Source organism: Pteropus alecto, unplaced genomic scaffold (assembly GCF_000325575.1).
Source record: "Pteropus alecto unplaced genomic scaffold, ASM32557v1 scaffold5, whole genome shotgun sequence".
Classification (NCBI taxonomy): Eukaryota; Metazoa; Chordata; class Mammalia; order Chiroptera; family Pteropodidae; genus Pteropus; species Pteropus alecto.
Genome location: NW_006441953.1, coordinates 385,779 through 398,461, shown reverse-complemented (window position 1 = coordinate 398,461; position 12,683 = coordinate 385,779). Strand labels below are relative to the sequence as shown.

At 34.9% G+C, this 12,683-nt stretch overlaps 1 pseudogene; it reads left to right on the top strand.

Annotated features, from left to right (window-relative positions):
- The first annotated feature begins 632 nt into the window (after window positions 1–632).
- On the top strand, window positions 633–751 carry LOC112485741 (annotated as a pseudogene).
- Window positions 752–12,683: the final 11,932 nt, after the last annotated feature.

Here is a 12,683-nt window from a genome sequence, read left to right as displayed (position 1 = left end):
CTGTGAAAATCCAGCTCCTTCATAATTCTCAGACCATTGGTTAAATATGGTGCAATAAACATATATATTTATGTATGCTCCCTCCTGAAACCTCACTAAATTGGCAGGAAACCAATGAGGAAGAGAAAGTGAACAAGAAGATAAAAGAGAATTAGAGCATCTTTCCAAGAAATGTGACTTTTGAATAATAGGAGTTCCATAAAGGAATCAGAGAAAATGAAGAAAATTATCAAGCAAATCATTTGAGAAAAGGTCCCAGAACTGAAAAACTTAGTTTCCAGATTGCAAGGTCACATCATGATGAAAGAAGATGTCTAGCACATAGAAAGAAAAAATTCAGTAAATGCATATCACTGAGAAACTTCAGAACACTGGCTATAAAAATATTCTAAAAGCTTCTGGGGTGGGGGAGGGAAAAGAAGGAAAAGGAAAAGGATAGGTAAGGAAAGGAAAGATGAGAAAAGAAAGGAAAGAAAAAATAAAAGAAAAGAGAAATGAAAAGAAAAGGAAAGAAGAGAAAAGTTCACACACCAAGGAGCATCAGTCAAAAGACACCAGATATTTCAGCACCAAAGCTGGTACCTAGAACATAGTAGAACGATCCCTCTAATTTTAAGAATAAAGTATTTTGAGTCTACGGCCATGCCACCCTGAACAAGCCCGATCCCGTCTGATCTCAGAAGCTAAGCAGGGTCAGGCCTGGTTAGTACTTGGATGAGAGACCACCTAGGAAGACCAGGTGCTGTAGGCATAAAAAAATAAATTGAAAAAAATAAAAAATAAGGGATTGTAAGCTAACGAAGTCCTTGCAATCTGTAGGTCAACCAAGGGTTACCTCGCCTTAAAAAAAAAAAAAAAAGAGTAAAGTACTTTGAATCTAGAATTGTATAGCTAATCTAACTATAAAAGAAGCGTGATGGTAGAATTAGGTCATTTTCATTTTTAGATACACAAACATCTTAAAGTTGATCTCTTATGCAATCTTGAAGGAAGTTAATAGAGGATGTGCTCCACCAGAATGGAAGAGTAAACCAAGGAGGAAGAGTCTCGGGATCCAAGAAGGAGGGATCCAGTACAGGAGGAGGGCAGAGGGAATTTCCAGGATGATGTAATGGGAAATCCCAGGAAGCCAGCTGAGGAGGAGTAGACAAATGGTCCAGATTGGAGAAGCAGGACGAAAGATGGTGCAATAAACATATATGGGGAAACTGGGAGATTACTCAAAGTATTAGAATATATTTTTAAAAAGTCAATACTTTGTAAAGCAATAAAGGATAAATTAGACATAGCACATGGAAAACTAATCATATAAACATAAAATTATAGCTATTTAAAAAACAAAGGTATAGAAGAAAGTAACTAAAATCATATTGATGGGGTTCAGGAAAGGATACCCCCAAATAGGGCACCTTAGCATATTGAATATTTTAAGCTGAAAGAGTTAAAGGAAACAGAAGAAGGTGTTTTGACTTTCTCTCATCCTTCTCCCCTGAAACAGGTCATAAAAACCTCATGGAGAGGCCTCTCTCTATACCACAGGAATGGAGAATCTTTACCTCTGAGACCCAGAATCCAAATGAATGGGTTCATACCCTTTGTCTTATCATATTTCTCCACAACTATCCATTCTTCATCAAACCTAGCATAAAAACAATTAGGTTTAACTCTTTCTTCAGGTTATTTTCTTCACAAGGAAACTTGTGCTAAATAATGTATATACTTTTCTCATGTTACTCAGTCTTTTACTATTTAATTTTCAGACCCAACCAAGCACCTTAAGAGGATACAGGAGAACTTGCACCCCCCTACAATATACCACATGGGTGAGCTATGAATAATATTTAAATGGTCATAATAATGAAAAATGAATATTGATTTAGCTGAAAATGAGCTGTGGCTGGACTAGGAGAGGGGAACTTTACATTTGAGGGGCAGGAAGACAGAGTTTAATAGAATTAATAGAGTTAAAGAATAAAAACTGATCCCTAGTATAGAAACTAAATAAAATTGCATTAAATGAACGTTATTTTAAAATATGGCAATAAACACCAAGAGAAAGATCTAAAAGAGATGAAAGTCGTTTTCTCTGATGAGCAATTATCAGGGGAAGGAAGTGGGAGAAGACTGCTATTTCTAAATTATAAGCCTTGCGAAATACTTGGCTTTTAAACTGTGTATCTGTATGGCTTTGAAAATAAAAATTTAGTTTAAAAACTGGAAGAAATATGACTGCTTCATCTTCAGAAATTCAAATTTAATTTAAGAATAATAGCAAATTAACATCTCTTAGATGGCTGTCCTAGGAAAATAAATGTTAAACAGTTTAGACTTCCTGCGGGCACACACTAAGAGCATAATCATTCATAGTCAGTGATACTATTAAACTACATTCTGAGATGTGACATTCCCACCTTGAATACTATCACTGTATATAAAACTGTTCTGCCAAAATTAAATGGCGCTGCTAACTGCAGAGTCCTACTTGCACCTAGCAGTTCACCTCTTGGTCTGCTATATGGACCAACTTAGGTGTGAGCAGAAAATGAAAATAGCATTTTCATCATTCATTGTCATCATGGCATGTTTGTCACAATTGTTCCAATTTAAGCTCACATTTCTAGCACTGAGAACTAATATAGTGCTGGCATTTAGTTAACTAATAACTAATAATGCCAAAACAAAGCAAAACTTTGGCATTATTTTAAGAGCCATGGCTATTTAATGAAGACTTTCTGCTGTACAATCCTGGTAAGTTTTAAATGGTTGCAAACTATAGATATTTTGGAGAAATTATTGATTTTAAAGTTCTTAGAATTCAAAGGATCTATTGCTGAATCATTAATGACTGGTATTTTAGACAGACAATATAGTTATAAAAATTTATCAGCAGTCTGCACCTGGCGGGGGTTGGCGGAGGGAGTGTGACGCATAGCTTCTCTGGATCTTTTTTTTTTTATCAGTATTTTTTCATGTGGCTGGTGATAATTCACCCAAAGCAAATAGGAAACCTTGGGTATAACAACAAAAAACAAAGAGCAATCTGTTTCCTTTCACAGGCTAGGGCCACCCTTATCATTCAACCTATAAAAGGGAGTCACATTCATTTTACATTTTCATTTGGATTCAATTGTAATTAGCAGGCAATGAACTAATGAAATAGGGCCCATTTAAAAAGTACAGCTTTCTAGGGTGGGCTATTTATATTGTCGTCAGAGGCTATTTATATTGTCATCTCCTAAGAGAGGGGATCAGGACGATTTCACTTATATCCAGCAAGTTCTGTTACCTGGGCTTATAAATGGAAATTGTTTCTGGATGGGAATCAAAAATTACAGTTCCATTTTGTTATTTTTAGTCAATAGAAAATTGAACCTCTTAAGTTTCAACATAGGGACAGAAGAAAGAGTTTAAAATCTGTGTAATATCTCAGGAATCATACACACGATATGGATAACAGTGGTTGCCTCTAAGGAAGAATGGGTGTGTGAAAGTAGCAATGATAGGGGTAGGGGCTAGTAATAGGAAGTTAATTGGAATAATATGCATATATTACCATTCTTTAAAAACTTTTAAAAACTATGCATAAGGGTATATCTATAGTCTTATAATCTTCATATAATTGTTCTCACTCAGACATCAGTGTTGCCTGTTAGCACAGCAATTACAAAAGTTTCTGTGTAAGAATATTCTGTAAAACTGAGGTTCTCCATTCATATATTCCACGGCTTTACTTCTCAGGAATGCATCACAGCTTCTCCTTAACTTTCTTTGGCATGTGTGCGCTCATGTGTGTGCGCACGCACGTTCACAGCAGGGAGTTGAATTTTTGTGCTCTCTAAAAGTCCTTCTAGTTTAATTTCTTTGGGCAATATCAGGTGTGCAATGTCCATTAGCCATCTAGTAAGCGCAAAATGTAGAGATATAGAGTGATATATTTAAATGGAGCTATAGGGAGTAATATAAATCAATACTGGCATCCTTAAAGAGCCTGACGTATGTCTAGCTGCAATAGATGTCTAAAATAAGGGTGAATTTGCACTTTTTCATCTATTAATAAACACATTATCTTTGCTTGACCATCACAAAACTGCTGACATTCCCCCTTCCATCACCTCTGCGGTCCCCATCACCTTTATTTACCTGTATTTAAATAATCTGCTCTCCAACATGCTAGGATAAGAGTATGTTAAAATATGAGTGAGCCCAGTACGCTACTAATCAAATCTGATAGTATATTTTTATTCTCTCACACAGAATTTCAATTTTTAAAGTTCTAAATTTTCAATACTAAACTTAATTTGCCAAAGATAGAACATTAACTGAAATTGATATTTGTTATCTATTTTTCCAGCTAAGTTGTATAAATTAGACTGTGTTTATGTGATTCCTAGCAACTAGCTACAAAATGAAAAAATGTAAATCTGGTGTCAAATAATTATTTTGACTGACTTTTAATGAGTTTTTCACTTTGCAAGTCGTTTGTAAATAAATTAATTGGTTGATTTAGGAAGTTCAAATTTGTGCTTACATATAAATTTTGAGAGTTTTTGATGTGTACAATCTTGAATAAATCTACCTTCAGTATATTTTCCAGAAAAACTGAAATATTTCATATATAAACTCTTAACTATGGAACATTGTAGAAAAACAGTGTAATTCTTATTTTAAGTAATTTAGATTTACAATTAACAGTGTTTCTCTCTCCCTTCCATTTCTGGCTCATGTCCTGGACTTGAGCACTTACCTCCCATTTATTCCACGAATCCGGAGTGTGCGCCTTGTACTTCCTGGGCAGATTTACTCTCGAGGCATTTATGTCACTTGCCTGGGATCTTCTTTTCAGCTTTTGAGCCATGAAGGGCTTCATCTTTTTCTTACCTAGTTGGCTTCTAGGTTCTGTCAGTTCTCACCAGAATAGCAAAAGACTTTTGTTTGTTTGTTTGTTTTTTGCTGTTTGGCCTAGCAGGGATTCTCCAGGGGTCCTTTATTTTTCCTTTCCCTTTCTCTCCATTTCTATTCCCTTTTACTCTCCCTCCAAGCCCAGGCAATATTGAGTAGCTGGTTTTCCTTTTCTGATTATGCCTGAGGTAAAGCAGCTGCTTTTTAAAGATAAGAACCAGAGAACAGAGATATTAAACAGACATAAGAATAACAGAGAAAAGACAAAATGGCCCTTTTCCTAAAAATAGCTTTGTCATTAGCTCTTTTTATGTCAAACACCCAGATTTATTTCCCCTTGTCCCTCTTTTTGAACAAACCAAGTCAGTCAAAGTATCTCACCTGAAGATAAATAAAATAATGAAAAAAAAAAAAAAATCCTCCACTCGAGACTGTTTTTATCAAAGAAATACAATATGAAGTGTGGCTAACTTGAGTCTTCTTCATTTTTAGTAACTGTTAAAATTACAGTACTATAATGAAAAGGAAGTATTTTGGGACAAAAAAAGTATAGGATAAAAAGACAAATCAGAAGAAAATGAACTACGAACACCAAGGAAAATGGAAAGTAAAGTAAGCTAGAAGTTATGAAGCAAATGTAACACATAGCTAGATTACATTGATAAAGTTAGTTTGCATATTGAGACCTGCAGAAAGGAGGCCACCCCAGTGTCTTGGCCACATCAGAAATCTAAGCCTAAGTTAGCCTTCACTTTCAGGAAACACCTCACTGTCAAGGAAATCTAACATACACCAAACACAATCCTCTCACTCAGCTTTAGCTCTCCGACATTAGAAAACAGGATCTGCTGGCCTCACAAGGAAATCCCCAGCTCCTAGCCACTCATGCCCTGTTTCCCGGGTGCCTTTTCTAATCTCTATAAAACTTGTTCTTGCCCAAAACTCCTCTGGAATCAGTGCTCCACTGATCATGAGGCACTATAGTCCCCCAAACCACACATTGTTTCCCTTGAATGAAGGACATCAAACTTGTTACTAAATTGTTTGTTTTCTCATTTGACAACATATGTATACATAAATATTATATATATACATATGTATATAATGTCAGAGAAGAGTAAGTCAGAGTTGAATGACTTTATTCATTGATCAAGAGAAAACCTGTGACTCAAAAGAATAAGTGAAGTGGCAGCTGTCACTGCCACCTATGTCTTTCCTCTGGGGAGCAGTGGCCCCAGAAAAGGCAGATATGGAAAAGATAGCCTCTGGGGCGAGGATGGTTCCAGTAGTGCTTTGTTTCCCTAGATATTCATCGAGAGTAAAGTTGCATCACAAATGTACATGCAGTGAGAACTGGCCTCACTCCTCTATCTGTAGGATGTAAATCATAGTGCAATAAAATTAAATTAAGAAAAGGTTAACACACATATTCCACACAGGGGTTAAGTACATGGGCTTTGCCGTCAGAGTTAAGACACTGTCTGTCTGCCGTGTACAGTTTTGTGATCTAAGACCTTGTGTGTGTGATCAGCAAGCCAACAATGTTGGCCTTCACCTGGGAGCTGGTTAAAAAGGCAGAATCTCAGGTCTCCCTCCTAACCCCCCAGAATTACTGAATCTGAATTTACTTATTAACAGGACTCCCAGGTGATTCTTTTGCACATAAAATTTTGAGAAATACCAGTCTAGGGTTACCTAATCTGCTCATGTCCCAGCTTTCCTCATTTATCAAATGGGCATACTAGTACTTACTCATAGCATTGTCGGATTAAATGAGGAACATATGTAGAGCGATAGCAAATGTCCAATAACTATTAATAGAGACAAGTCATAAAATATGACTCAGGATTCTGAAATTGAATTCTATGCTCCAGTGTGCACACAATTAAATGTAACTAAAGCTGGGTTCTAATTTTAAATGCTAACTGACTTTTGTGACCATTTCCCCAAATGAAATAGTCGTTTAAAAATGAGTAGTTTCAAAATGGCTTTCCATACTTATTGCCTAGCTAAGCAAGTTACTTTACTTTTCTGAAATCGGTTTCTTTATCTGAGCATAAGAACAGTCCGGCTAAGGTCCTTTCTAACTCTAAATTTTTATTTAAAGTATTTGCTATGCAAACGAATGCTCTCTCACTTCATTGATTAATTTAGAATGTCACAAATCAGATGTAATGATGGTATAATTCTTAAAAAAAAAAAAAAAAAAAGGAAGGATAACCAGAATAAAAGGCAAACCATGAAGGAAGGACTGAGAGGAATCTTGTGAATCTCTTATTTCTTTTCTATAAGTCTACAGTTTCTAGGCTACATGCAGTTAAATATGTTAAGCCAGAGATTCTTAAACATCATGGTGCATAAAAGTCACGTGAGCCTCTTGTTTAAGAATACTGAGACCCCATTTCTTGAGATTCTGATTCAGGAAGTCTAAAGAATAAAGCCCCGGAAATTATATTTATTACAAAGACCCCAAGAAATTATGACATTGGCAGACCACAATTTGAGGAACATTGTGCAAGGTGATTTCTCTATGTGACACACAGCTTGATTATTGCATATTAGGTCATATAATATAAACATTTTTTTAACTCACTGATACTCATAGGCACTCCATACTGTTGTACATAGGCAGAACTACTGTCTTTTGGGAAATATGAATATGAGTTTCAACTTTGACATAAGCTCTATGTTGAGTCTGATAAGCAGCAGTTAAGCAAATCATTTAATATCTATATATCTCTTTGTTCTTAACTACAAAATAGGACTGGCCTAAAATTGTACTTATAAGGATTATGCGAAATAAGTATTTCAGCAACTCTTAAGCAATTTAAATAAAATGTTGATTATAATATTTCTTCAGCTTATGATTCAAGTTTATAAAGTTCTTGAGAGCAGGGATTGCATCTTTTAAAAATTTTTTAGTAGACAACTATTGTTCCTTCCTGCCTAACATTCCTTCCTCCTTAATTTGGTAACAGAATTCTGATTTTCCTTTGAGAAACCTGTGTTCTTGTATTTGCAGTCCATGTTGTTAATGGAGAGGAAAGCGGCTCAAGTTTGGGTCCAATCATGTGCCTGTGACTGGCCTAGCAAATAAGAGAACTCTTTTACTCTTTGCTGCTGTGATTGACTGAGGAATTTGTAAGTGACCCAAGCCCGGCCAATGGAAGCCAGCCCCAGAAGTTTTGCTGAAACCATTGTGAAAAAATCTCTCTTTTTTAAATAGCTAAACCATCAGCTAAATATAGCCTGGAGTCATGTTCACCATCACAAAAGTAAGCCTAGGTGAAAATGAAGTCAATGCAAAACAAAACAGAACCAAGAGTTTGAAATAGAAAAATACAAGTCTAGTGACATTGTTTGGGGTCCTGAATTAATTACACCTAGATTTTTCCAACACAAGGATGTCTCCCCACATCCACCCTCTTCCCACCACCTAGGCAATTAACATGCAGTTATAGATTTTCAACAAATATTGACTAATTTGCTTACTAATTAAATAAAAACTCTTAGTCACAGATGACAAGGCAAAGAGGTGGTTCAAATTCATCATTGAAATGTTTTGGTGCACATACATGTATATAGCTGACAGGTTTTTCTTCTTTTATTTAATCAGCAGAGCAACCAAAAACATCTTGTATAACTACTAGACATTAAAATTAGTCACACCCATAAATTATCATTCTTCTTTGTACAATTCACCAAATAATTCCCTTACTTGTTAACAAAAAACATGCAGCTTGAAGGATGAATCACAGTGTGATTGTCTGGTTCAAGCTAAAAATCTCAGAACTCGGAGCTCTCTGTTCTCTTGCTCCTTATTATTTTTGAGATCTGGAAACCGTCACTTAGCCTTAACTCTTGCATCTGTAAGAATCAACTAGAATATGGGGTTCACTAAGTAGATAGATTTGAGGTTTTCCTCTTTGTTCATATAGATTTTTAAAATTAAAAAGACAGCTTCAAGTGAACAATTCATTATTCTTTTAACATGCTGCCATCATGTGGCTGCTTTGCTCATTCACATTCAAATGTTTCAAAGAACAACATTTATAGGGACCTCTTATTCAAGCAAGGTGCAAAAGAGGAAGCTACCAAAGAAAATAAAAGTGAATAGAATACATTCTTCCCATAAGTTTGATGCAGAGAATATAACACATATGTACAATTTGCCAAAGTTGTGAAATATATCTGTAATTTTCCAAAATGCATGATGGAATGTGGTAGGAACCTAAAAAGACTTAAGTACAATGGAGACTCAGAGGAACGAGTCAACGGTCTCAGATTCCAGTCTATTTAAAAAATCTTAAGGCTGTAATTTTAATAAAGCTATTTAAATAAAGCTAGCATTTGCTTATACTATTAATTCCTTCAAACAACGCAGATATTATCTCCATTTTAATTCTGAGGTGCTTGAGATCACTAGAGAATCTGTTAGATGTCTCAGTAATCTAAAAGCAAAAGCAAGACTCTGCTTATGGTTTGATATAAAAATACCTTGGACTTGTAGAACTTTAAATAGCTTACACTATTGTTTTTGAGTCCTGTGAGGTAGATAGGCAGCTGGATTAGAGAAGATTCCATCAAAATTTTCTGACTCTATTACTTTTCTTTATTGCATCTTGCTTTTTATATAGGCGCTCAAAAATATGATTTGATTGGATGAATCCATGTTGAGAATACTCATGACTTTTGAGATTTTTCATATGATTTCTTATAATTAAAGAAAAAAATCAATAAAGTTAGTAGGATGAAGTTTTATGGCAATATTGTAAATTGAGAGAGAACTAGCGAAGTCGTACTTTTTTAAATTTAAAAAAAAAAGAAAGAAAGATTTTTGGTGCTTTGTACAAGACATATACCTACAAAACTCTACTTCTATTTAATTGCCTAGATCATGCTGCATATTATTCTTTAAAATGATCACAACCACAGACAGTATACTGAAAGGTCTTCTTGGGCCTTCCCAAACTTGGAAATGCCATTATTATTTTCACTCCTGACCCTTGGCACTGCTTCCTTCCCAAATTAGAAGCCAATACATCCCACAGAGTCTTTTATAGTCTTCCTTCCTCCTCTCCTAAACACACATTTTATTAAGATCAGCAACCAGTTTAATGTTGGTCATGTCTCCCTCAAAATTCATCTCTTCAAGTCCTAATCCATAGCACTTTACGAAATGACCTTATTTGGAGATGGGCTCTTTGCGGAGGTAAGGAAGTCAAATGAGATCATATGGATGGGGTCCTAATCCAATATGACTGGTGTCCTTATAAAAATAATTTTGAACACAGAGAACCATAAAGAGGGAATACGATGTGTAGACGTGAGAGAAGACAACCAGGAAACAGATCCTTCCCTCACAGAAGGAACCAACCTTACTAACACCTTGATCTTGGTCTTCTAGTCTCCTGAACTATAAGGCATGAAATTTCTGTTGTTTAAATCACTCAGTCTGTGGTACTTTGGTACAGCAACTCTTACAAACTAATACAATCAGCCTGAGGAAAAGGAGTTATATTAACTTTTCTTTAGGACATGTGTAAATGCATGGCTAGCCCTAACTCAACTGTTATAATTCTAGAAAATACAAAACCAATAAATTATTATTTTCACCCAGAAAATGTTAGCATGTTAAATTATTTTTGAGAAAAAGTAAGCAGATGGAAATAGATTGTATAATTTAAAAATCAGATTAAAGAATTGAAAATTGGTACTTCCAGGCATACATTTTGGCTTTGGCAGCTCTTTCTCCAACTGCATCCCTTTATTTCCTGTCCCAGCCAAACTTTGATGAGACTATGTGATAAGAGAAAGGATTATTTCCTCCTTAGCCCTCAATATTTCAGGCCTGAGAAGAAATAGAGTATTTATTAGTTGATTCTCAAGTGTCAGTCTTATAAAGACCTCTGCCCGAAGAAAATTAGATGAGAACTGCTGATGACAATTGTCAATCTTTTTGACCATCCAGAATCTAAACACTCTTCCAATTATAGAGGCCCCATCTTTTGAGGCAAAACTTGACACTGACTACAGAAACTAAAAATGCTTGATACTGGTTTCCAAACCTCCTTTTAGGTAAAGCATAGACACCTGACCCAGGCTGCAAACCAGACATAGCCAATACTGACCAAATCAGATGTTATGGGTCCAAAGAAGCAAGGACTGCTCTTAATCCATGCTACAGAAGTCAATAGCAGCTACGTCCAGTTTCTGGGGTAACAGGAGCAGCTGCATAAGCTCCATTAACCCCCAGTGTCTATTATCAGTATTGATCAAGCCACAGAGAACAGCGCTCAGCAACTATGGTGGATTCATGATTCTGTAACATGACTCTAACCATAACTCATGGATGAGTTAGCCTGGTTACCTGCTTGCCAGAGATTCTAGAGCCCCTGTTTGTGTTTAAATCATCTTCAGTTCTGTTGCTTTTAACTAAGAACTCTGACATAAATAATATGTGAATTTTTAATTTATTTTTTAATAAATACAGAATTCTGAATTATTTTTCTTTTACACAAAAGGATCATGAAATTTTACTCAGTATATTAAAATTCTAACTGCTTCATGAATAGCTAAGAGACAGAAGAGAAAGAGGCAAATAGGAAAAGGAAGATAAAGAATGAAATGCAGAAGGAAATGTGATCATTAAAAATTCCTCCAAAGTTTTACTTTAATTATTTTAGATTAAAAACCTTCTGTCTTGATTTCTGACTACTACTTGGCCCTTATTTTACATAATTTAAAAAACCTGTGTCAAACTTATCTTAAGTTACCTATTTTTGATTAGAAACATTGGCAAGTGATATTAATGGATAATTAACAAAAATGGACAAATAGCCCTTCAACTCACAAAAAGATGGTCAATGTCACTCATAATAAGAGAATACAATTAAAAATAACAGTAAAATATTATCTTTCACCTGCCAAATTGGCAAAGCCCAAAATTTTGCTAATATACTGTTTGGAATGAGTTTTTGAAACAGGCCCATTTATATTGCCCGTGGGAATATAAATTGAGACATTTATTTTTTGGAGGGAAATTCAGAAGTATCCATCAAGATCACATGGGTACCTGCCCTTTGACACAACAATTCTATTTCTAAGAATAGGTCTTGTAGATGAATACACACATGCACAAAACCACAAATGTAAAAGGATATAATCGCAACTATAATAAAGAACTGTCAATTCTGATGCATCCAAATAATGGAATACTATGAAGCTGTTAACATAAACCAGGAAGCTTTCTAAATATTGTTATGGTGATCAGAGCCAAGACTTACACAGAAGGAGGAAAAAAAAATGCTTTATTATGTAGCATATTACCATTAGGGAAAAAAAACAATAATTATAATTATCTTTATGACTATATTTGTGTTTATAAGCTTGTGTATGGGTAGAATATTTCTGGGTTTCATTAAAAGAAAAACTGCTAATACAAGTAGTGATCACTTCTGAATAGGGAAAGTAAGTGTCCAGGGAACAAGGTGGACAGGTAGATTAGACAATATATATGCCTTCTCATACCTTTTGATTTTATGTTTCTGTATTATCTATTTAAAAATAATTTTAAAATACTAAAGCAAACATACTCACAAATATGTCTATAAAGATTTGCAAATCATTTTTTGTTTAATTATAAAGAAATATAAGTGCAAAAAATATATCAGAACCATTATAATAAGCAAAAAATACCAAAAATAAATATTTTATCAAGAATTGGATTAATGCAGAAAATATCAATAAACTTATTTCTAAAGAACCCAAGTCTGTTGTTTTTT